Raw genomic sequence first — 27,145 nt, 5'->3', positions numbered from 1 at the left:
AAGGTCTCAGTCCATGTCACATCCTCAACACTACACGATCCCTGAACCAGTCTCTAAAATCATCTCATTCCTGGGGTTTGGCTTTATAGGTATCTAAATAATAACACAACATGACCCTTTAAATACAGACTCCCTACCCTTGGAATCCATTCCCTCACCCAATGTTCCCCATATTTCCATTCCTTTCCTGCCTGTAAGTACACATCTCTATGGCCTTTAAACCCAAGGTATTCCTTCAGGAGCATTAACAAAACGGAAGTTTATCAAATAGTGGCAAAGCAATGCAGTTTGTAAGATGCGCAACAAACTTCACTTCTCGTTCACTTATTTGCTTCCGCTCGTCCCCTTTACCTTATTTATATATATATACGCGGTCGGTTCAGTTATCCCTGGCATCTGAACTCCACTCAACATGGACAGTCAGCAAGTGGGGTGCCAAGGAGCCAGTTACAATTCTGTGATATCCGTTAGAACAGCCCAGGGGCTGCTCTAACTTAAAAGAACAGAGGACCAACATAGCAGACCTCTGCTCTCACTCACCTGTTTCTTCCCTGGCATACTTCCCTATGCATGGTTTTTTTTGGGGGGAGGGCACATGTTACTGACTAAAAAACCTATCTGCCTATGAGGAATTCCCATCAAACAGGAGAATTCTCCACTGACTAACTACAGCCAAAATCTGGCCTCTTTATTCCACCTGAATAGCATAACGTCTATGGAACAGATTGAGGCATTTGACCCTGTCTATCTAGAGTATGAGCAAAGTACTCAAAATGTGCTTCATTCTAAAGACATCATTATTATTTATCTGTATTTCATTTAGGTGTGATGTTGTGTCTTGATCCCATGCCTAGGTGTTCCAAGGCCTGCTGCATCCTGGCCTCCACCAAACAGCTACTTAAATTTGGTGGCCAAGAATCTAGTAGGATGATAGCTTCTGACAAGGTCCCACCTGTGGGACCCCTGATAGGATTACCCATCTCCACCAATTGGTCCAACCAAAGTATTTAAGTCAGGAGACGGCATAGGAAGTTTGTCTGAACAATAAGGTGATTTTCTGTGTTGGTGGCATTGGACCCTGTGGTGCCTGCTTCCGGCACCCAACAATGCTCCTAATGCATGCTCCATTCTTGGCTCCTGCATCACCACTGTTCTCACTGCATTCCTGCTCTATACTTTATTCTTGCCTGTCCTTGCCAACACCTCACTGCCAATCACCAGTTACCAGTCCTGGCTCCAACTGTGACGTCTAAGCCAGACTCTGACTTGATCCCTGGCTCTAGTAATTGGCAGTTCTGTCCCCACAGTCCCGGCATTAAAGAACACAAGCTAATACGTAAAAAGCTCAAAAACAGTTTCTTGTCACTTCTACATACTTTCTATATGACTTAATTTCCTTGGTACTCCTACATCTGAAGAAAATAATTAGCAATGAAAGCAGCTGTTAATTGATGATTGATGTTGATAGCTGTGATTACAAAGAGAGATATAAACCTAATCCTACTTTAATTGAGGGGCAGAGACTGTGCTTTCTGAGTTGAGGCATGGGTCTAGCTCTCTTTCTATATGTGTATATAGTTAGATTTTCACAAAATAGTTGTCAAATGCTTTCTTCATTGTGTGGTTTATGGTGGAGGGGCAACAGCCTATGTATAGCTAAGGTTGCAACCACAGTCCCACTGCAAGAATAATTCTAAGCTCTCATGCAACTTTGAGAAATTTTTCTTATAAATATTAATTCAAAATGTTGCCAGTATGAACTAGTTCCCACCAAGAAAGCAGCTAAAATGTTAGTAAACATTTCAGACAGAAAAAATAAATCATTCTGAAACTTCAGTAAACATTCCTGAGATTAAGGAAGATCCAAGGCAGAGAAAGAATGAAGAGAGAACTAAGCTTGGCATAATTAATTTCTTGGGGTAATGGCTCTCAAGCTTTTCCATACTGCTAATCACTTAAAGCAAATTTTCCATGGACACCTCCCTTCCCAACTCTAATCCCACTCCTTCGTAGTAAACAGAATGCAAATATTGGGCCAGATTCATTGCTATCCTCTGGCTGCCTTCCACTGCTTCAACAATGCAATGCAGCCATAAACCCAATTTAATGAAATTTAATTTTACATAAATTCTTTGTAAATTAACCCAATTTTAAAATTGCAGCCAGAGTGTACTAACTAGACATGATAGACCTTATTCTCCTTTCTCATCATTTTTACATTGCTATAATTCCATTGACTTTAGCAGAGTAATAGCCAGTTTCCACTGGTGAGAGAGAAAAAAGAATGAGACAGCTGAAATAAATGTACTTCACTGCTACCCAGACAGTTTTGTTACAACATCTCACTTTCAATCTATGGCGGGTGCATGACTTTATTAGTACCAAATTTTGCTTTAATGCCTATGGCTCCCATCTCACAAATCTCCCTGGGTTAGTTTAGAATTTTTTTTCCCGTTTTACTGTTCGGTGACTGCCCTTCCATTTTGGTATCCTCCACAAATCTGACCATTATTGAATATGCATCAAAGAAATATTTAAACAAGGGAGATATGAAACAGGCATAGAGAGGGCACCTAAAGGGCTTTGACTATTTTTAGTACATTTTTAGTCAAAATAGCTTCTAGAAAACCTAAGCAAGTGTCGACCTTGTCTGTAACAAGTAGCAAATATCATTGTGCTTCACCGTTGTGACAAGGGCACTTCTATAGAGCAACTGCAAATGTTTCAGCAGAAAACAGTGGTGTGGGGGCTACAGTGTGACTACTAATGATTGAAAATAAACACTATAGTAACCTTTTATATTATGACCACTTTTCTTTCTTTCTTTCTTATTCCATTTGAGGGTGAATTGCTAAGCACAGGGTGATAGGTCAGATCAAGTCATTGTTCCATTCCTCAACATGATACCACTTTCTTCTGCATTTTTTTTAAATCCCCATTCTGAAACATTTCTACTCGTTAGAGATCTTAAAGCTTTGTTATACACGCTGACTTTAGAGAGTGTCTCTTCTGCTTAACAAGGCTGGGCCAGCAGGCAAACTGATTTATGATGACTAATACATGTATATACTGAAGCAGAGTTAGAAAACTTTGGCAAGTTTCCTCATTAGCTACATAGCTCAAGTTTTGCATGGAGAGTTACAAGCCCACAAACTTTTTTTTCCCCCCTCCCTTAAACTTACTTTTTCATTAAGGGCTAAAATACAAAGAAGGTCAATGAATCTGGCTGCCTAGACCTGGTACTTGAAGAATTTGAAACAAATTCAAGCTAATGGTGCATCTGCTTTTTCTTTAACCTATCTAAAATCCTGTCTTTAACCTATTTTAAAAACAAAATTAGAGGCAGTGGCTATATTTAACTCTTCCTCATTTACTGATTACATATGTTGAATACAGGACTTATTAACCATTTTTCATTTTGTTTGCTTAGTTTGTATTTCTTGTCCTTTTAATAATGAACCACATATGCCACTCAACAGACCATATATAACAGACCAAAGAACTTTAAAAGCATGAATTAATTCATTTTCAGAAGATCATGTGAACAAAGAGGCTAAGATCCAAATGTTCAAGTTTGGGTTTGAAGTGAACTGACTACATTAACTTCAAAAACTGTAGATTCAGTTGCTAAGAGCACAGTAATCTTTCATGCCTAAGAAACCAGAAAGCTTTAGGTTATTAACTAGGTAACCAAAAAGTTTGAAATTTTGGCATGCTGTGAAGTTCTTAGACTTTGTATGGTAAAAAAGCACACACATAACCATTAGTGTGTAGTATTATAAACCATCTTGGTGGGGCCTCTAGCTACACTAAAAATTCTCCTTTTCTGAATTACACGAGCTTTCAATTTGCTTAATTTTATAGACATAATCCAAAGGAGCAAATGGCCTAGATTCTATTAACAAGAGCTAAAAATATGGGGCCAGGTTCATTGGTATACTATAGATGTCTTTGCACAAGTGATGAAAAACAACCGTAAACCCTTAACCCAGTTTAACTAACCATTTTTTGTCATAAGTGTGGACGCTATGCATCACTGGGAGACCCAAATCAGCTGATACCATTGAATACAGTCTTTTGTGCCCCATTCTGAATTCCTCATTTAGTTCTTATTCACTCAGAAACCCTACTGAAGCAATCTTACATCTCATTGGAGGAAATCATTAGCACTGGCAGTTAAGGACTTAAGGCTCAAGCCCAGATTCCAGAGGCCATCTTGCACTGTAAACTCTTCAGGGCAGACACAATCTATTTGTTATACAATTATGCAGTCTCAAGTATGTCTAGTTGAAAATTTCCCATGTAAACACTTGAATGGAAAAATTGAGATTTTGATTAAATTTTTCACAAAGTGTTATTGAAAATGTTAATTGAAAAATTGATATATTTTAACTTGATAGTCTGCTGCAATATCTCATGTACATATAATTAAAACATCTGATATCTTCTTCATATCAATGGGTTAGCTTCCAGACTTAATCTTCTGTGAGGTACCACAATCTACTTGGCTCTGTTTATGTATTAGGGATGTTAAAACAAATGATAAAAATAGTAATTATGTAACCAATAAAATTATATCAGTTACATGTTTAACCACAGCGCTGCGTACTTCTCCCAGCCCCATGGGGATGCTCCCAGCTGCTCCCACCCCATGAGGCTAATGGGAGCCCCACAGAGTTTAATCATTAACAACAACCACCAATAAGTATCTGCTTGTTGGTTAACCAGTTACATCCCTAGTATGTATCTCCTGTCGCTCACTAAGTGATGGTGGATGAGATTCAGTCATGCAAAACAATCTATAAAGAGGAAACTACAACTTTGGCTGCATTCTAAATTGAAATATTTCAGTTTTCAGATGAAATATTTCTGGTTTTTTTTTTTTTTTTTTTTTTTTTACCAGGATGACTACATTTTCTGCAAAAATATCAAAAGAGCAAAAAAAAATTGTTTTAAATCTAACTCGCTGTAATGTCTAGCACAATGGGGCAGGTACTTCTATGTGCTACCAAAATATAAATAATAAATACATTAAACTTCAAACATAATACAAACTAAAACATTACACAGACCATAAGTAACTGTGCTCAAATGAGTAATATATCAAGAAGAATAAAATATATCAACTTGTTTTGCACTCCCTCTTCCTCTAATTATATGTATCAAAAATGAGTTCCCACTCTCTTCCTTATAGGTTGCATCAATAACAAAGCAGAAAAAACAAATTAACATTTGAAGGCTGCAACCTGTTTGAATATTCTTTGCATTTCTCCTTTGAGCTCATCTTTCCAGCCAGAAATGCATTGAAACTGGTTTAATTTATGCTTTTTGAAATATTGCTGCTATTTTTACTTTAATATATCAGAAACACAAAAGATGACTCCATTCTGATAATGGATAACAATAAATTTTGTATAAAGTTGAATAAATGAGAAAATAAGATAATCTAGCTATATCAGATTTGATGCTTTCAGAAAGTACTTTTATTTTACATAAACAAAAATTTACTGTTGAAATGTTTTCCTTAAGTCTATTTGCTTTTCATCTTACCCATTAACTTAATTTATCTCCAAAGTAAAGATAAATAACCTAAAAATAATTCCCAAGTCACACGACTTGTAGGACCATAGGAATTTATATAATGTCTAGCAGCTGAAATATGACAGTTAGTTAAATTATATGACTGTTATCATCTTCTGAGACGGAGTGACCAGAGCTGAGCACAGTATTCTAGATGTGGGTTATCAATGACTCTTTCTAAAATAGTAATATTATTCTTTGTAACATTCACCTTCCTACTCCTTCTGATGTTCATCCTGATTCCAATTTTTCATGGCCTTGCTATGATAGTGAAAGAGGGGTTTTTTCTATTCAGAGAAATCAACTTAAGTACCTATCGACCTGCTTTGACAACACTTCCTGAATGCTGGAAACCTCAAGAATAAGACACAACCTCAGGCATACAAACAACAAGCCAAAAATACTAAGTTTCAGTAGCAGATAACAGACCATAACACTCAGGGCTTGATTCTTCTCTTGCAAGCTGGGTGATCATTTCTATCTGTGCAAAATGGGTGCAGAATACTACCAGAACAGTACCCTTTTATATCCCTATTTTGCACCAATATAAGGGTACATCTACACTGCACATTTATTTTGAAATAAACTATTTCGGAAGAAATACTTTGAAATAGCTTATTTAGAAATAGCATGTCTACACTACAGGGAAGTCTCAAAATTAGTCCAAGGTAGGCTTCCTGAATGTGGATGTGCTATCTCAATTTTGAGTCCCAGGAGGCACTGGGGAATAATTACTTTGAATGGACCTGGGGAGGAGCTATTTTGAAATAGCAGCAGTGGAGCATCCACACTGTTGCTATTCCGAAATAGCTATTTTGGAATAAGCATTATTTCTCATAGAATGAGGTTTACAGATGTCGGAATAAGCTGTCCGTTATTTTGAATTTATTTTGAAATAACGGAATTGCCGTTTAGACACTTGCACTGTTATATCGGAATAACGGTCATTACTCCAAAATAACTCTCTTGTATAGACACACCCTAAATGACTACAGTTTGGGCAAGGCTTTGTAGAATATTGGTCTACAAAAACAAAATTATACATTTTCAGTGCAAAAAATATCAGAAAGATCCTAAAAATGAGGAGGGTTTCACAAAGGCAGAAAGCCAAAGGTAGGAAGTTCTTTCTTTTTACAGAAGCAATGCAAGCAGATGTGTTCAGGAGACCTTCCTGGGTTTTTATTTTTGTTTGTTTTTCAATCAAGTGGTATTGATCAACAGTCAGTAGTGTAAGTGGAGCTGTATAAAACTGGGTGTCTGAAAGAAATATGAATGTCAGTACACAAGTCCTGCCTCTCTTTCAATTAAATAAGTTCAAGTCGATTTGAGATAAACAAATGAGCCACAGTAGCAACTCTGTTTGTTGCCTTGGAAGAAAGGAATTTTATTGGAAAAAAATGTTATTAGGCTTCTGCATCTGAACTAAAACAAACACAAATCTCAAAGAATACATTCAGCTGATGTAGAAACTGCAGCCAAATTTCTGCTTGCTTTCTATAATCACACATCAAAGCTGGACTTCAATTGTGAAATGTTGTTTTGTAATAAAATTTAGTTCACCCTCATTTGCATTTCAAATAAACCATTAACATCTTACACAAAGGACTCAGAATGTATACAGCACTTTGATATGTCAGTTTGTCAATGTGCCCGTTACACTACATGGTCCCATAGAACCACTTCACCATTTATTTTTATGTAACCTTGTGCCTTAACCAATCTGAATGTTTAAAAAGCTGTCCTTACAGGGACCTCTAAGCCACATGCCATTCTTTGATATAGAGAGTTCACCGTTTCAAAACCTTTCATAATACACGTATTACCTAATTTTTCCTTCATCCCCATTTAGCGCTCTCAGTTTCACCAGAAATCCCCCTGTGCAATACACTGCATATGGTGCACTTCTGAATGAGTGATGAGGTTTCCTAGTGCTCCAAACTTTTACAAACAGAAAAGAAGCTTATTGGAATGTTACAAAATAATAAGTCACAAAGGTTAATAGACCTGTTTGAGATAATGCTGTCAAGCCATGTGGTGTGAAAGTACCTCTAGAAAGAAGTGAAAATGTTAGTGTGATGATGGTTGTTCCCATTCCAGTAGTACATGCTATGGAATCAGAGCTGGCGACAGACTTCACCGGGCCCTGGGCAACATGGGAAGGGCTCAGCTCTAGGCTCCTGGAAGGGTGGAGCCTCAGGCAGAAGGGATAGGGCTTGGGGCAGCCAACACTCAGTATAACCCAGACCATACTATGCCTCTCCCAGTCAGCCCTCAGTGCTGCCTGGATCATGCAGAGCTCAGGTGGTGATTTAAATGCCTAGAGCCCTGGGTCTTTTAAATCACCAGCCTCAGGGCAACTGGTCAGCAGTCCTGTATAAAATACAAGCTGCTTCATGCTATCTGAGTTACAGAGCAATAGCTGCAGGACAGCAGTATTGTGACCATGTTATTTATCTGTCTAATAGTGTGTACCCACCTTGTGCATGCCCTATTATCTCTTGTTGCAGGGTTGCAGAGTTCTTGTCGTTGGCACCCTCTAGTGGCTCTCCCTTGGCCCTGAAATGACCTTTCCCAGTGTTGTCTTTTCCCATCTCTCCCTCTAGGTATTTTGTGTCTTGACCCCCCAGCCAAGTCACATGGATGTCTCTAAATCCCTTCCAGACTAACAAAGAACAAATTACAAATTAAAATCCAAATAAACTTGCTATCATCATCTGCCCCTCTCAAGTTCCCTTATAATTCTCTTGTGGGTTTCCTGCCCCTTCTGTGCAGTTAAATTAAATAAAAAAAATTAATGGAGATTGCATATCTCCTAGAACTGGAAGGGGACCTTGAGTCCAGTCCCCTGCCTTCACAGCAGGACCAAGTACCATCCCTGACAAATTTTTGCCTGAAGTGCCCTCTACAAGGATTGAACTCATAACCCTGGGTTTAGCAGGCCAATGCTCAAACCACTAAGCTATCCCTTCCCTCATTATCTTGTCACCTAAATTCTACCCTGAGCATTCTCTCTGCAGTCTCCTCTCAACTAAGCTTTCAATCTACTAATAAGGTCTAGCTCCACTTCCTGTGCCCAAAGGCAATTAGTTAAACACTTCCCAAGTTCAGAGCATAACAAATTGGGTTTTCCCTGTTACCTTGAAGGTGTTGGGGGATGAGGGAGGAATGTAAGCCCCATCAAAATCTGGTTTAGTAACCTGCACCTGAAATAAACATACCAAATCCCCATTTGGGAAGGATATGTTTGGTGCCTATATTTGGTGGATGTTTACAGTTCTGCCTGTGTTTAAAAAACAGAGATTGTTGTTATTACTCTGGGAAATGTCTGCCTTCCGAATTAATGGAAGATTGTTACTCCCTCATATATAACTAACCCCCAGGGAAGGATGCATGTTCTAGAAATGCAAATAATACAAACACATGCTATTCCCTAAGCAGAGATGTGGGGCTGCAGCTGCACCTCATCTATGGTCCTTCTGTGAATGATACCCACCCTTCTTAGTAAGCAACCATAATCTGGCTCACTGACCCCTCAATGGACATCAACAAGCACCACCAACACAGCTTACTGTCAGCATTTTTTAATACAAAGCATATATTGTCAAAGGTTTAGCTGTAACTGATTATGATTCATATTGGGACAAAATGTGGCATGTAAGGCTTTAGTCCATGGTGGTATTTATTTTAAACACAAATTTCCAAAGTAAAAACTAGTTGGGCCATTTATCAGAGCATCATCGTGAGATGAACGTTAAAGGCTGAGCTAAGATGGCACTTTCATTATAAAAGTGTTCAGTCATGTGTAACCCTTCCTCAAACTTATCATTGGGGATGAATTTCTCATACCTAGTCTTTGGCTACGAATGAAAATATTTTCGAAAGGTTAATACAATACTCATTCCTACACTTTTGAATTATCCACACATAAAGGAGAAAGCATTTTTCACTTAAGAACAGTATTCCGTAGCACAGTACTGTGAAACATCCACAGATAACAACTGTCCCCAAGGAATTTACATCTATCGTTTCCATGTGTGTTAAAGAATAAGAATAAGAATAAAAGGAGACCCATTGTCCCTTCCTGCAAGAAATCTCACAAGTGTGTATTGGGGAGAAGGATGGACTATCCAGAAAATTTTCCTTATAGAGATTTGTCTCATGATGGGGTGGAGTTTCTCTTTCCTAAGACCTGGCCATAGGGATCATTCACAAATCCTTTTAGCAATGGGACAACTTGTATGGTAACATTTGCACAAGCAAGCTTACTGTTTTCAATAAAACCCTATATTAAAACATAACTTGCATTTATTTATTTACTTAACTTTTAAACGCTTTGTTGTTTAAATGAGTTGTTGCATCTTATTAATGTCATTCCTGGGCTTACTGCCAGCTGGATTTTTAGGGAAAAAGTGAAGAGGAAACAACGAAAAGCCTTGGCCTGCAAATTATTACACATGCCCACAAAGGAACACTAGTGAAGGGATAGATTCTAATGTATTCTGTTTAGAAACTACCTGGTTTTCTGCACTACTGAAGTGAGGAGGTATTTTATATTCTCATCTCCATGTGGGGGCTTTACACATGAAAACTCCCATCAATGCTAGTGGGAGTTATATAGGAAAATCTTGTGCCTCAGGATGCTATTATGCAGTACAGCTATGTTTTTGGCAACAAGAAATTCACAATGACATTTATTATGCATTATACGTGGTGCATGCACAGCAAACATATCACCCTGAGAGACCAGAAAGGTGCCTTTGGGCCATGATCATTCTGGTGTCAGACATTCATTTTGGGTAAAGGCTGTTGTGTTTGGTTTTTCAGAAGCAACACAAACTATTCTTAAACAAATAGGCTGTGTCTATATTGGCACTTTTTTCCGGAAAAGAGATGCTAATGAGACCAGTCGGAATTGCAAATGCTGTGGGGGATTTAAATATCCCCCGTGGTATTTGCATGAACATAGCTGCCGCTTTTTTCCAGCTCGGGGCTTTGCCGGAGAAAAGCGCCAGTCTAGACGGGATCTTTCGGAAAATAAAGCCTTTTCCGGAAGATCCCTTATTCCTCTTAAAATAAAGTGGCTGGTCTCTAAATCCAATATGTGGTGGATTAAACTTCTAATTCCAAATTGAACAACAGAAAATCACTCCTAAAATGCACTCCTTTGGTCCTAGCATGGGGGCAGACAGAATTACTGGGCCCCTGGGCAAGGTGGAGGACCAGCTCCATGTTCCTGGAAGAGGTGGGGCCTTAGGAGCAAGGGGCGGGGCTGGGGCAGTCAGCCCGTACTGCCATGCCATGCCCCGCTACAGACAGCCCTCAGGGCTGTCCAGAGCATTCCACTTGAGGGTCCAGCAGTTATTTACAGGACCGGAGGCAGGCCTGGTTTCTAGATAAGTAAAATTTAAGTGGGAATGATAATTGGATATAGAATCTGCTACCTATTGGCTCAGGTTCTTATTAACCTAAAGCCATTATCTGATAATGGTTCACTTATTCACGTTAAATAAATTGGTAAACTTAGTCCTCTAGCTAATGGACAGGTATCAATACCAATTGTCTTCTTTGTGTGATGCCTTCTCTGAGAGGCTAAGGATTGAACAGGTATAGAGGTGATCCCTTTTTGAAAGAGTGATATTCAGAAGTTTACCCAGCTGCTGTGTGTTCTATATTTGTTTCTATAGCTGAATGGAGGATTTCACAGGCATGGGCAATCAGTCTGGGCACCTTTCACAAACATTGCATTCAAGCAGGAAAACAATGAAAATCAATATAAATATACATTACACATTTGCTGGTATCATGTAGTCATTCATAGATGGCTGAGGTGGCACCAGACACCCATTTGCTTGTAATGTAAATCCTTCCACAATAGGCATCAGGTAATATTAATAAAACACATACAACTGTCAATACTTGAATGAACTGTTAACTAACAAAGGTTTTCAACATAAGAATTCCAATTCAATTATAACACAAAACAGAGAATCAATACTGAAAGAAAGATGAATTATTATTCTAAGATTTATTTTCATTGTACAATGATAGGTGAGTATAATATGGTCTTTAGTAGTCTCCACTTTTTGTGACACATTTTAGTGCCTTCATTTAAAAGTCTAGTTCTATATTATCAGGTTTTTTTCCTTCAGAAGTTTTGTCTCAGACATTCAGATTAGTAAAACCAATAGAAATGCTGATTTAAAATTTGCTTAGCATGACAAATCAATTTAAATGAAAAAAGCCATTTTCCCTCTAAGTATATGACATGTTATCTTTGTTACTATTACTAATGTAAGTTCTATAAAATACATGTTTTAAGTTTGGCTCTTAATACAGAAGACATATGAAACCTTTAAAATGCAAATGTATGCAGTTATGGCATGAAGAATGTGGACACACAGATATTCATATGCATCTCATGAACCTGTCAATTAGCAAAGACAAAATACAGAAAGAACTAATACATTAACACATGACCCCTTACGTATATATCTTTCTGGAGGAGCTGTACTTTATTTGAGTACCAAGAGTAGCTAACTGCATATGAAGTCAACTTAGGTATTTTCACGTATACGATGGGTAATGATTTTGAAATCTTCCTATACAGATTAATTGTGTGTGAGATTATTAATGCCATGTATCTTTACCAAGCTGCAAAAAAATTTTTTAAATGTGCATCCTGTTGCCTTCTCTATGATCTGTTTGTCTCCATGTTGCACTAATATTCCATGGATTGGTGGGAAAAGAATAACAAGAGAGTTGTCAAAGTTCTCTTTTCTTTGAAACTGAATAGTTATAAACAACAGACTGCCCACCGGAAGAACAACGTTATAGCATGGGAGAGGTCACCCTGGGAATGAAGTAACCCTGGGATTGTGTTCCCATGGGGAAGCTGGCAAAGTGTCACTTGATAAAGGGTGACAAAAGGTTCAAAGAGGAAGGAACTTATAATTTGGTAGTATCTGGATATTCTGTTTCTAGCCCAAAAGGAGAGTGAAGCAATCCAATATGAAGGGGCTGGCCTACTGTTGGGGAAGAAGACTCTATGGCTAGGTCTACACTACAAAGATAGATCGGAAAAAGTCTAGATGCAATCAATATTTCAGCCAACAAGACATACAGTGATTTATACAGTCTAAGACCAGAAGGGACCGTTGTGGTCATCCAGTCTGATTTCCTGTATACTTAGGCCACAGTATTTCCCCCAAATAATTCCTGTAGCAGATCTTTTTGGAAAACATCCAATCCTGATTTAAACATAGTCAGTGATGGAGAATTAACTATGAACCTTGGTAAATTGGTCTGTAGTTAATTACTCTCATATTTGGTTATGGATATGAGTCAACAGTGTGCCCTCGTAGCCAAGAAGGCTAATGGCATGTTAGGTTGCATTAAGAGGAACATTGCCAACAGATCCAGAGATGTCATTATTCCCCTTTATTCGGCTCTGGTGAGGCCATATCTGGAGTATTGTGTCCAGTTCTGGGCCCCCCACTACAAAAAGGATGTGGACACATTGGAGAGAGTCCAGCAGAGGGCAACCAAAATGATTAGGGGCTGGAGCATATGACCTATGAGGAGAGGCTGAGGGAGTTGGGTCTGTTTAGTCTGCAGACGCAAAGAGCGAGGGGGAATTTGATAGCAGCCTTCAACTTCCTGAAGGGAGGTTCCAAAGAGGATGGAGAAAGGCTGTTCTCAGTAGTGACAGATGGCAGAAAAAGGAGCAATGGTCTCAAGTTGTGGTGGGAGAGGTCCAGGTTGGATATTAGGAAAAGCTATTTTACTAGGAGGATAGTGAAACACTGGAATGGGTTACCTAGGGAAGTAGTGGAGTCTCCATCCCTAAAGGTGTTTAAGTCTTGGCTTGACAAAGCCCTGGCTGGGTTGATTTAGTTGGGATTGATCCTGCCTAGAGCAGAGGGCTGGACTTGATGACCTTCTGAGGTCTCTTCCAGCTCTATGGTTCTATGATTCTATGATTGGTTAAACATGTACACTTTATTTCTAATTTGAACTTGTGTAGCTTCAACTTCTAGCTCTTGGATCATGTTATACCTTTGAAGAGCAGGAAGCAGGTGGACTCTGTATTATCCAAGGGACTCTGATTCCAACCCAAAACAATGCCCTGTAGTGGTGAGGAAAACTGAGGCTGGGAAATGTGTGTAGGGTTTATTTATTTATATGTCCTACACTTTCTTGTATTTTATATGATTAAGTAAGAGAACAAATGTGTTAGACTGTGCGCAAAGTGCCTGAGTGTGTTAAATGTTTTGCTACTACTGTGTGCTTCAGAGAAAGTTAAACTTGAAACCAGAAGCTTCACCACTTTGGGATGTAGATCTGAGAGAGGGATGTCTAATTGGAGTATCTTTATGGTCAGCACTTTTCCTAAGGGCCTAAGACAGGGGAGGGAGAGAGTGTGAAGGAGCACAATTTTTTGAAGGAGTAGCAGAGTCTATGCTCAGGAAACATGTCAAAGAGATCAAGGGAGGACACAGTGCTTCAGTCTGCTAAGATCCTGAGAATTTTAAAATGCTCAGGAGTCCCCGCGCAGCAATCTGGGGGGGGGTAGCCAGCTAGATTTGTGACACAGTGCTCGAGTTGGCCTCTAACACATCCTTTTCTGAACAGATCATGTAACCACATATAGCACTCTATGGAGTACCTTTCATTTTAATGTCACAACTTTCCACGAAATAGACAATAGTACACCCTAAAAAGGATAACGTTTTATAGCAACCTATTTAATAGATAAGCATTACACATGTGATTTGAAGAACAATTAGAATTGATTGCACACCAACAGCAATATAAGCTCCATGGCATTAGAGATTAAAAATCAGAAGAAGAAGGTGCTAAATAAGTGATTTTTATACTAAATACAAATAAGTTTAGTCAAGAAGATGGGAGAAGCCAGGACTAGTGATTCCAAAAGGTGACACGGACACACTGCACACTTGTACAAGCCAATTATCCTGCATGAGTTTTAATGCACATATCTGTGAAATGGGAATAGCACTTATCCCACAGGGTGTTCTGACCCTTACATGAAGTGATGGTTTGACATGTTAAGGCAGGAGTTCTTAAGCTGTGATGTTAGGATCCCAACAGGAGTCACAACCCCATTTTAAGGGAGTCAGCAGGGCTGACTTAAACTGGGGCACCTGTTTTGGTCCTGAGTAGAAGGGCCGATCAGCCTAATCTACATGGCTCTGTGGATGGAGCCATGTAGTTTAGACACGCCCTATGGTTGTGTCTACAGTACAAAGAAGATCGAAGCTGCCACTTTCAAGGGTTCAGGGTTTAAATTAGCAGGTCTAGTGAAGATATTTGACTTCAAACTGAGAGGAGTGCTCCAGTCGATGCTGGTAGTCCTGCTTCTACAAGGAGTAAGGGAAGATGATGGAAAAGTAATTGAGTTAAGGTACTTTGACTTCAGCTACATGTAGCTGAAGTTGCATATCTTAATTACACTTTATCTCGTAGTGTAGACATACCCGAGGGCTGCGTCTAGACTGGTATGATTTTGCGGAAATACTTTTAACAGAAAAGTTTTTCTGTTAAAAGTATTTGTGCAAGAGAGCGTCTATACTGGCATGTGCCTTTGCGCAAAAGATTTGCTTTTGCGCAAAAGCATCAGTGCCAGTCTAGACACTCTCTTGCGTAAGAAAGCTCCGATGGCCATTGTAGCCATCGGGCTTTCTTGCGCAAGAAATTAACTTGGCTGGCTACACTGGCCCTCTTGTGCAAGAAGACTTGCGCAAGAGGGCTTATCCCTGAGCAGGAGTGTCGGAGTATTTGCACAAGAACCACTGATTTTGTACAGTACAAAGTCAGTGTTCTTGTGCAAATACTCGCAGCCACTGTAGACAGGCAGCAAGATTTTGCGCAAAAGCAGGCACTTTTGCACAAAATCTTGCCAGTCTAGACGCACTCTAGCTCTGTGTCTACATTGGGCCACTTATTCCGGAAAGTCAGCCGCTTTTCCGGAATAAGCTCCGAGCGGTCTACACTGGCCCCTTGAATTTCCGGAAAAGCACTGACGATCTACTGTAAGAAATCAGCTGCTTTTCTGGAAAAACTATGCTGCTCCCGCTCGGGCAAAAGTCCTTTTTCAGGAAAACTGTTCCGGAAAAGGGCCAGTGTAGACAGCTCAGTAGTCTTTTCCGCAAAAAAGCCCCGATCGCGAAAATGGCGATCGGGGCTTTTTTCCGGAAAAGCGCGTCTACATTGGCCACGGATGCTTTTCCGGAAAAAGGGCTTTTCCGGAAAAGCATCCTGCCAATGTAGACGCTCTTTTTCCGGAAATACTTATAACGGAAAACTGTTCCGTTTTAAGCATTTCCGGAAAATCATGCCAGTGTAGACTTAGCCTCTGGGTTTAGATAAGGGGTTTAGACCAGTGTTTCCATGCACAGAGCCCTGAGCCTTTGACTGGGTGGGCTAAATAATCAGCTGTGAAGCTGGGTTGCCACATAGCTTAGAGGGAACACTGGTTTAGACCATCTCTACTGTTTGTTTACTACTCAAAAAACAAAACTTTGCAATATGTCTAAACCAAAGAACCTTGTTTTTAAAATCCACTGACCTTCTCTTTTTCAGCCTATTTCAGAACTGTATAGTCTCCTCTTTCTCTACGGCCTCAATAATCTAGGGAAGTTTGGTTGGTTAAGCACATTTTATGCAGACCTAATTACTGATCAATTTTTCTCCCACTGTTAGTTTGAGGTCATCTTTTGCTTGTAAAACCAAACACCCAAGCTTCTCTTGGCAGTTCCTTACATCAAGCTGCTTCTTCATCTCTTTAAAAAAATTCTCGCATTAGTTAAGTTAAATTAGAACTTTAAGATTCTTTCAAAGCATCCTGTGGAATCTGTCAGTCATATAACTGAGTCCATAAATTTTGACATTATTCTTCACAATAGATTAAAAAAAAATGTGCCTCCAATGCATGAGCTAAAAGCCTTAACTAAGGCTGTAGGACAGTCTGGTCTCTAAATATAAAGATTGAAACCCTCTTTAAAGTACTTTCATAATGGGCAAAACTCTAAGTCAAATGTTTGTATTGTTTACAGACTGCATCCTGTCAAGGAGATTGAATTCAGATTCTGAAATCAAAGGCTGGTCTTGTGATTAGTCCTTGTTGCCAAATAATAAATTCAAAGAATTGTGTTAGCATTTACTTCTAGAATAGAAAGAATGAAAGCAAAACATGATCCACAAAATGTTTTTCACCAAATATAACATAAACATCTGCTGTATTCATGAATGGTTGTTGATAAGTTCATCAGCAGGGGATCCTTCAAAGAATCAGCTTGATCATAAAAAGAACGTATCAAAAGAACCTATTACTGGAAGAACAGAAGGAAAATGTCACCTAGACAAGCAAATCCTCAAATATAATCAGATATTTGAGTATGTGTGCTTTATTAGAGAGAGCTTTGTTTTTGGTCTATATGTGTATATAGTGTAGTGAAAATGGCAACCAACTTATTATACCTCAGTAGTTTTTTATATTCTTAACCTCTATTTTCAATATGAGCTTTTTGTGTTGAAATTTCTCATGCTTTCTCTTGTCTAAGATGACATCAATTTGGCCACCTTGAAGGCATGTGGGAGGGTTGGAGAGGAATATTTCACAAGGTTAGGGGGTTGTTTTTGTTTTTTTGCCTCGTATCTCAAATATCTTATTGATGAATTTTACAAATATTTTTTCTCTATAATTCCAGCAACTGTCCTGCTTTTGTTTTCACTGTTCAGTCTTAAGAAAAAGAAATACAAGATTCTGTAGTTGAATTCTGAATACCTAATGGTTCAGGTTAATACTGGCCAAGAGCTAACAATTACAATGTACTCTAATCCTTCTCAGTGCACTCAATCAACAATAAGATGCTGAATTTTTAATGGCATTCTTAAAATGTACCTGTCTGAGAAAATCACATCATAAGAGCAATTCAACAAACTATTTCTGATTCAATTAACCACACATATCTCTGTAAAAATGGGAATTGAGACTCAATGTTTTTTAGATATTTTGAAGAATTATACTAAAAACTTACAAGAAAACAAAACTGCAATCTAACTTGGGTTTGAAGAAACATTCTCAACAGTCTTCTACTACCATTGTCACCATATCACTTGAAGGTTTCTACAGATTCCCTCAATTGCTCTGAAACAAATCATTTAAATAATAGAGTAATAAATTGTTAGAGAAACAGGTCAAAATCTCAGACAATGTTTATCTGGCAAATTTTAGAAGCCTGGTATGCCTTTTTATAGCAGTAAGAGAAGGAACCAACGCATATGACCAGCCTCATCTTTATCCTAGTAAACCTCATAGATACCAAGTTTAAGGTCATGTATATTAACAATGCTCCAATAAAGTAAATGAAGCTATATAATGTAGATTTACACCAGTTGCAGTCCCAATTTCAGTCGGTGATTTCATCACCTAAATAATGCAGTGTTATTGAGTATACACATGGATTCTATTTAAGTGTGTATTTGTGGTATTTATTACAATGCCAATAACAGGCAAGAAAGTGCAAAATATATCCAAGTGACTTTGCTTAAATATTAATGATGTATCTTAATAAATTTAAGAAGTGACAATGTTCCAATTAGACCTAAAATAAAGACTATGAGAGCACCCATTTAGCATTTACTTATTGCAATTACCCAACAAATTGACTTATTCTGCATTTTTATTTTCCACAAACAGGAAGAAATTTTTTCTAATTATACCTAAAATGATTATTGTACAGCAAAAAGAATATGTAAGCAAAAAATAACCTAGTCTAACCATAAATTCTCATTCCAGAGATTAACTATATACATACACACTGAGTCTCATCTCATCTTCACTGGTTTTAGGGGTGATACTGATAGAAGGGGGTGAAGTGTAGTAGGAAAAAAGGACCCATAGGCAGCAAGAAAAAAAGTATTTATTCAAATTCTGCTTAATTGCATAAAACCGTGTTTTATTCATAAAACCATGTTTTAATCCACCTATATATCTCTGTTGATATCTTTCTACTTTTTACTTCTATATATGAGCTCCAAACCAGGCCCCAAATATCTATTTCTCTGACTACATTACATTTATGAGGAGTTGAGAATTCAGCAGCACTGTTCTGAGGTGGACTAAATCAATATATTTGGTTTTGCTATCTTCCCACCCTCCAAAAGATGAGACAGATTTTCCCAGGCTAATGTCAGCTTTCATCAACCTGGAAGGTGCAAATTCATGTCTTTGAGCAGGACATCATGTTCTGATTCCATGCTCTACTCATGTTGCAATCATGGCATGTGTGTATGCATGTGCTCAAGTGACATTTTTATAGAGTTACCTATATTTCCAAAAGCCTTTCGTGAATAGAACATTATTGCTTTCAATAGAGACTCTTTAGCATAGGAAGGAGACATTAAGAAGGTACAAAATTAATGTAAATAAAACTATGAATGGTAGAAGGAAGGTAGATAAATAAATCTAGCCTCTATGAGCCTTTATTTTTGCGGTGGCTCTGGGCTAGGCCCGCCTTTCCCTCTGGCTGACCCCTTCAACAATCAGAGAGCTTGGGACCTGGTGAGCTTAGAGGTACTCATGGCCTCTGGATGGCATGAAGTATTTCCATTCAGCCCTTTTTGCGATGGGCGGCAAGGAGGAGAGAGTCTGCCACAAGGTGATTATGATCTTAGATACCCCTTCCTGCAGGGGCAATGCCATCTTAGCAGCAAATGTGGAATAAAGGACACCAAAAAGTGAGTTTGATGGCTTCCCCAATTCCTCTGCCTGAAGTTCCAGAAGGAGGTTGAAATACTGAGGCTGAAGGCCTATCTGGGGCTCCTACCACTGAACAAGAGAGCTGGGATGGCTGCATGATCCCCCACGAGGTACAGTGGTACCAGTCTGTTGCATACTAGCCTTGGGGCCATGAGGAGGGCTGCAATGCTGATGGCACAGAAAGTACCACTGAAGCTGAAGCTTGGTCCACCATCAGCAACAGCTAGCTGATGCCAGAGTCAGGCGGTGATCAGGCAATGGCAGGCAACTAGGAACAGGAGAAGCGGTCACCTCAAACATTAGGATCAGGATGTGTCCCTGACACAGGAAACCAGTGATCGATGGTGCTCAGCAGATTGGCATTCTGTGGATTGGTGGCAATGGCAGAGGTCTAGGATGAGTTTTCCCTCAGACCGGGGAACTGCAAGAGCTGATGTGCAGCGCCAGTTGTAAAAAGGTTTCCTGTGATGCCTGCAGGGCCTCAGGTGTTGACAGGATTTCTAGCTGATAAAGGTCCAATGTAGGAAACGTGGTTGGGGTGGGCTAGATTGCTCAACTTGAGTTGGTGTCCAGCTCCCTAAAGAAGGAGTTGAGCAGCCCAGTGTGGGCCTTGGCTCTCTTCCTCTCCAAAGAGATGAGAGATTTTCCTTTCACAAGTTTCTTAGGCTTCTTGGATTGAGCCAGGGAGGGAGATAGATGTTAATTGGAAGACGGTGCCAGAGGGGTACTCCTCCCTGATGCCATGATGCTCAGGGCACAGTGGGACAATTTTCTCTGGTGCCAGAGTTAATTTTGACTCCATTAGGAGTGCCCAGAGACAGCTGTCCCTCTCTCTCTTTGTCCAGGATTTGAATGACTTACAAATGTGAGACTTATTGCTTCTGTGTCCTTCACCTATACACCTCAAACATCTGCTATGAGGAGAGTACTGACGGGCATTGAATGCTAACAGCAATTGCATAGTTTGATGCCTGGGGATTGGGGCAGGCCACATCTCCAGGCAAATCCCGTCTGGTGCCAATGAACTAATTCTAATTAACAGTAATTCTAATAGGGGATAACTATTAACTAATTTACAGAAAAAGTTCAACAAGCTGAACTACATAATCAGTAGCTCCAGAGGGGTAGCCAAGTTACTCTGTAACTGGAAAAACTTAAAAACTGAATAGTCTTGCAGCACCTGGTGTGGGAATATTCTTCTGCCTTGTGCTAGCATTGATTATGTAAATAACGAATAGTCTTGCAGCACCTTAAAGACTAACAAAACAAGTAGATGGTATCATGAGCTTTCGTGGGCACAAAAAGCCATTCATCTGAAGAAGTGGGTTATGCCCACAAAAGCTCACAATACCATCTACCTTTTTTGTAAGTCTTTAAGGTGCTGCAAGACTATTTGTTATTTACATAATCCATGCTAGCACAAGGCAGAAGAATATTCCCACACCACCACTAGCAGCAAGAAGGAACTGAGGTTAGGAGGAGAAGGTAGCACTTCTTATACCATGCCATGAAGGCACCCCTTGCGGGTGCCAGAGTTGCTTTCCTACAGATACTGCTATGAGAAGAACTTCTGCCACTGGCACATGCGGCAAGCACACATATGTGGAATGGACACGAGCAATCACTCAAAGAAGAACCAAAACTTCAGAAAGAATATGAAACTGCATGGGTCAGGCTTTCAGCCAGTTTTATTACAATATCAGAATGAGACCTAACATGGAAGACAGATCATCTTCTATATCTGTATGCACCTTCCTCTAAAGCACCTGATACCAGCAACAGTTAGAGTTAGAATACTGGATCAGATGAATCAGAGAGAATCATAGAATCATAGGGCTGGAAGAGACCTTGTAGCGGCTTCCCGCTCGCCACAGCGCCACCTGCCGTCGAGTTGGGAAATTAGCACTGCTGGCAGGTGGCCGGATCCCATTCAGGACACTTCCCTCCGGCAATGTCCACAACAGCCGGGGGAAGTCCATGATAGGCCAGTAGGCCTTCAGGAGACGGCTCCTCTACCTCCCGTGCAGTGGGAGATGGGCCTTCCTCACTGCGTTCCTGTGCCCAAAATAGTCCGGGCAGGCGAGTCTCTTCCCGGCCTTGCTTCAGGTTGGGACAAGAGGTAATAGTTTGCGTGCCCGGCCTTGCTCTCTGGGCCGCAGAGGAATAAGTTCCCCACCAGCAAGTCTATTATCTCACAGTTCTGAACCGGGCCGCCGCTTTAGTCCTGGCCCTTTAAAAGGTCCCGCCCGACTCACGGCCAGCCCCCACGAGGGCTGCAGGTAAGGCCGAGCCCTCGAGCAGGTGGCTACAAATCCAACCTATAACGTCCGGCCCTCGAGCAGGGCGGGGCAACCAACTCATTAAGTCAAGCCCAGGTCCTAACTCCGGGCGGGCAGCAAATGGCGGCCAGGCCCTGAGGCAAGGCGTGGCCGCAAACACACACAAGTCTGTAGAAGCTCCTACCTCTGGAGCGAGGCCGGTAGTGCACCCGCTGCAGCGGTGACGGGGAGACTGCCACCCGACTAGTGGGTGGCAGGTGGGGGCACAGGCCCACCCACTACATTGCGCCCCAGTCCAGGGGCCCTGAATGCAGCCGATCGGCTGCGCCTGGCTCAGCAGGGCTCCAGCCCGCAACTTGCTGGCCGAGGGCTGCACTCCACTCAGCCCGTGCTATCCCCTGGGCCACTTCTTGTCTCCCCCTTTCCCGGTACCTATACCTCCAGCCGGTCCGTCAGGAAGTCAAGGCGCTGTCGTCCCAGAAGTGTCCGGCCGGCCCAATCCAGGGGTCAAGGTGTTGGAACCCTGCAGCGTCCTGCGGGCTCACCCGGCCCCGGCATTCCAGTACCCATCGGGGGTCCAGATGGTCCACCAGGTTGGGCCCGTCCTCTGAGTCCATGGGTGGTTCTGCTGGCGGGCTTGGCCAGGCCTCAGTAGCCCGGACAGGGAAGCCTTGGCCGGCCTCCAGGGAGACCGCTGAGGGCGGCCTAGCCCGGGTCTTAGCCTCCCCAGGCAGGAGCTACGGACAGGCCTCCGGCTCCTTCAGAGGTTGGGCCCCTGACTGAGCTCCCTGGCAGCCTTCTTATAGTCCTAGCCTTTGACTTCCGGTCAGGTGAGGGGGTGGGGCTAGACTGGGCCCAAAATGGCTCCCAGAGGGGTTCCTCCGCCTCCGGCTCAGTGGGTGGCCATTCCACCCCACTACAGACCTCAGGAGGTCATCAAGTCCAGCACCCTGCCCAAGCAGGACCAATCCTAACTAAATCAACCCAGCCAGGGCTTTGTTAAGCCAAGACTTAAAAACCGCTAGGGATGGAGATTCCACCTCCTCCCTAGGTAACCCATTTCAGTACTTCACCACCCTCCTAGTGAAATAGATTTACCACAGCAATTCCTATGTTCTTAAATAGATGCAAGTTCTATTAAAAGAACTGAATGGGAGAAGACACCACTCTCGTCATAATGCACCCCACACATATTAGTTAGTGTCCTAAATTTCCCTTCTCTGTGGGTATGTCTACACTACCACCCTAGTTCGAACTAGGGTGGTAATGTAGGCAACTGGAGTTGCAAATGAAGCCCGGGATTTGAATTTCCCGAGCTTCATTTGCAAAAAGCCGGGCGCCGCCATTTTTAAATTTCCACTAGTGCGGACTCCGTGCCGTGCGGCTATACGTGGCACGGACTAGGTAGTTCGGACTAGGTTTCTTAGTAACGAGGAGTAACAGTGGTTCGGACTAGGAAGCCTCGTCCGAACTACCTAGTCTGTGCCGCGTGTAGCCGCGCGGCACGGAGTCCGCATTTGCGGACATTTAAAAATGGCGGCACCCGGCTTTATGCAAATGAAGCCCGGGAAATTCAAATCCCGGGCTTCATTTACAACTCCGGTTGCCTACATTACCACCCTAGTTTGAACCAGGGTGGTAGTGTAGACATACCCTCTTTTATCTTCTCAGTTTTAATATTAACACATAAAAACAGAAGCCTGAGGTTTCCATAAAGTTGCATTTTTCAATGGGATTTTCTCTTTGTAAGGTTTCTTATCTCATCTATCGTCTCTTATGTCCCAAAGAAATATATTTTATATCTTTTATCTTATGCAGCACTTCTGTAAGTTTGCTAAAGCCCCAAGCACAAACAGATATCAAATCTATTTATCACCATTTATTGTGCAGTTCGCTCGTTGCAGATCATTTAAAAAGATGAATTGTGTTCAGACTGGTTTGTATTCAGTGTTCTTGTAGCCATTTTTGGTCTCGGGATGTTGAAGACATAAGATAAATGTGTCAATATCTATTATTGGACCAAATTTTGTTGATGAGGGAGACAAGCATTCAAGCTACACAGAGCCAATGGCACGGGAACATTTTTAAGAGTGGGAGTGCTGAAATCCAGCCCAGGCATGGGCCTGGCTGCAGAGCCCTTCAGTTCCTGGGGGGTGGCACCCAGACCCCAGGCGCAGGAATGGCAGCCAGGACAGCTGGCATGGGGCTGACAGCAGAGCCTCCAGTGCCTGGGGCCAGCAGCCATGACTGCAAACAGTAGGCTGGAAGTGCCACAGCACCTCCTGCCTCCCGCACTCCTAATTCCTGCACCTATGCATAGAGCTCTTCAGGCCCATATTGACTTATGTCAGTTTCAGTATTTGATTCTGATGTACTAGAACAATGCTTTTGTACTTGGAACCATGACATCGAGAAAAACTGCTATATGCCATAAACAGTTTTTATTATGATTTTAAAGCATGAACAAACCTACTCATATAAATAAGGCAAGAGTTGTCGGAAACTCCACTTTTGCCCCTAAAAATCTAAGGTCAGATTTCAATATCCATACTACTAAGTAGTGCCTAATTCTAAATGGTATCCCTCTGAGATTTTCTCATGGAGTGGTGCCTTAAGGAAGTTGAGGGTGTCCCTTTTAATATAATTAAATCAGTGACCAATATTTCACACCATATAGTTTATTTGAAATTTTATCTTAAACAGCAATGAGGAAAACATGTACCTCCATTTCCCTACTCTCTGCAGGGAATGTATGAGTATATGGACTGAGATAGAGGGTATGTCTAGACTGCATCTCTCTGTTGGCAGAGGGATGCAGATTCGGCAGGTCGACATTGCAAATGAAGCGGGGATTTAAATATACCGTGCTTAATTTGCATAAAAATGGCCACTGTTTTTGCCGACTCAGCACTTTGTCAGCAAAAAGAGTCAGACTAGAGGGGAATCTGTTGAGAAAGTCTCTTTTAACAGATCCTGTAAACCTCCTTGCAGGAGGCATAAGGGATCTGTCGAAAAAGGCTTTTTTTCTCTACAGATACCCCTCTAGACTGACTCTTTTTGCCGACAAAGAGCCGAGCTGGCAAAAATGGTGGCCATTTTTATGCAAATTAAGCACTGGATATTTAAATCCCCGCTTCATTTGCAATGTCGACACACCTAATTTGCATCCCTCAGAGAGATGCAGTTTAGACATACCCAGAGATAGAAAGAAAGAGAGAGAGAGAAGAGAAAGAGAGAAATAAAGGTATTAAAATTAAGATGTTGCTGACATTTAAAATTTTTATATTTACTGTATTTATATAGGATTTAGTCAACTGGGAAATGACATTTTACTTCAGTTGTACACAGATAATGGAAACATTTGAATTTGTACAGCTGACATTAACAGGAAAAATATCCACCAATATATAAAGGACAAATAGACAGCTAATTTTTCTATAATTACATGACAATTAGACCTCATATTATTGCAGTGTACTTACCCATCTAGTTATGACATGCACAACACAAATTATTAAATTCGAAGCCATTCTGCAATCCACACTTTGTATCAGAAGTCAACACTTATGATTATAAAGCCGAATTGCTATTGTAATTATTATCCTATAACTGAGTAATTACATGGTTTTTGTTGTTTATATGCTATAATATATTAAAGACATTATTATAAGATACTCGACAGTAGATACATGAATATTATGTAGGCATAACTTTCATTTTCCTTTTTTAAAACTGTATTTTATCCAAGAGTTACCACACTTTGCTGAGTGTAGAATTTAAATGATCACATGGGTATCTTTAAACCTTATAGAATAGAGACAGGAAAATGAACTAATACAATCAAAATAGAATTATTGAAGAAGAAATATAGTATTCCATCCAGAAATAGAACCTTCCATTAACAATGAACTAAGAAGCAGCATATTTGACTAAACATTCATTTTCCCCCATGACTTCTACAAACTGTCAGCATCTGTAAGTATACAGCGTTTATGTTGTCAATGATCGCTGACAGCACAGGTAAAGCAATAGGCTTTCCCTTCCCTACATGCTTGAAGAATTGTAATATCATTTATCCACTGCAAAGATTTAGAAAGGTATGATACAGTGAGATTAATATGTGTCTTTATGAACCAAGAAGTAATGTTTATGTTCTCACTTCTCCTGCATACAGATATTACAAGATGTTCATATATTGTTCCAACAGGCATTATTTGAACACCACAAAAATCACAAATTAAAAAACACTTTACAATAAGTCAAATTCATGAAGAAACCAAGCAACTGCCATCAGAATCAATACGTTTTTTACTTTAGAATTATATAGGACTTCTCATCACTGCCAGTCTTCTTGACAATGCTTTTCTTTCAGCAAAACGTCAGCAGAGTTCTGTCTAGAAATCCCACATATTTACATTGTGAAACCTATTTAAATCTTATTCCTGGTCTTTCAATCAAGTATCTGCATGATTTTTTCAAGTCAAATATAGAACACAGCTTTCTTGCAGACCTGCCTGATGGATTCAGAAAATTGAAAGCCGCCTACAGGTGACATCCTCTGTCTCTTGGGGGAAGAAGTGGATGCTTCTTTCTCACAGGAATTTTGCAAGCTCTCATTCACAAATGACACATCCAACAGTCTCTGAGGAGGCAGTTTGCATGGTCTGCAGCTAAGAGGAAGATGCTGCATGACAGTCAGATGTAGGTAAAATATGATGGATGAACTTTGTCAACCCATTCCTATCATCACAATATAATCTGAGCAAATAGCAAAGCATAGGCCATATTCTGCTGTCAATCAAAGGGATGGAAATTTCCAATAATTCCTCTGAAGTTTGGATTTGGTCTGAATTAATGCTGGTTTAATTGAAGGTAGAATTTAGCCCCATCTCTTCAGTTATTTACAAAAGAAATGCCTTCAAATCCATTTTGAAAACCCACATTTTCTGCAAACCCATTGAAAATGAGTCACTGCATTAAGCCATCTCTTTTCTGGCTCATGAAGGCCGAAGCATGAATTTTCATATTCCTTCCACAATTTTTATCATCATTAATAACAACTCTGAATATTTTTGTTAACCATATCTCTCTCAAATTCTACTGGTGCATTAGTAGTTCAAAGGCATTATTAGATATGCAGCATTAACACTAGAACCATCATTTCCAATTGACAAGTGGCATGTCAGAGAATACTACCGTGTTCTGTTGCTCCCCAGAAAATAACAGTGACGGTAAAGCCAAAAGACACCCTGGCATACTTGTGCTTTATAATCATTTTAGTACTATTGGTGTTGCTGTCTTCGCCTGATTTATCACAACTCACCTCGACTGTCCCAATAATATCACCCACCAATCTCCCATTATAATCCTTGAGACCCTCCAAAAATCCTTGTTGACCTAAACCAATCACAGTAGCAGAGGCTATAGCTTGGAGAAGCCCATCTGTCAGAAGCCAGGTAGCACAATCTACTGTTTTCTAAAAGAACTGCTATTTTGTCTGCCT

General features: G+C 40.5%; 1 protein-coding gene across 10 annotated transcripts in view; it reads right to left on the bottom strand.

Moving 5' to 3' along the window:
• The window catches only part of SORCS2 (sortilin related VPS10 domain containing receptor 2), a 929,896-nt gene that overhangs the window by 269,029 nt on the left and 633,722 nt on the right, over window positions 1-27,145 (bottom strand). The window lies entirely within an intron of this gene.

The sequence above is a fragment of the Pelodiscus sinensis genome, chromosome 5 (assembly GCF_049634645.1).
Source record: "Pelodiscus sinensis isolate JC-2024 chromosome 5, ASM4963464v1, whole genome shotgun sequence".
In the NCBI taxonomy this organism is placed as follows: Eukaryota; Metazoa; Chordata; order Testudines; family Trionychidae; genus Pelodiscus; species Pelodiscus sinensis.
The sequence above is the reverse complement of the archived record's forward strand: the minus strand, read 5'-3'. Positions and strand labels throughout refer to the sequence as shown.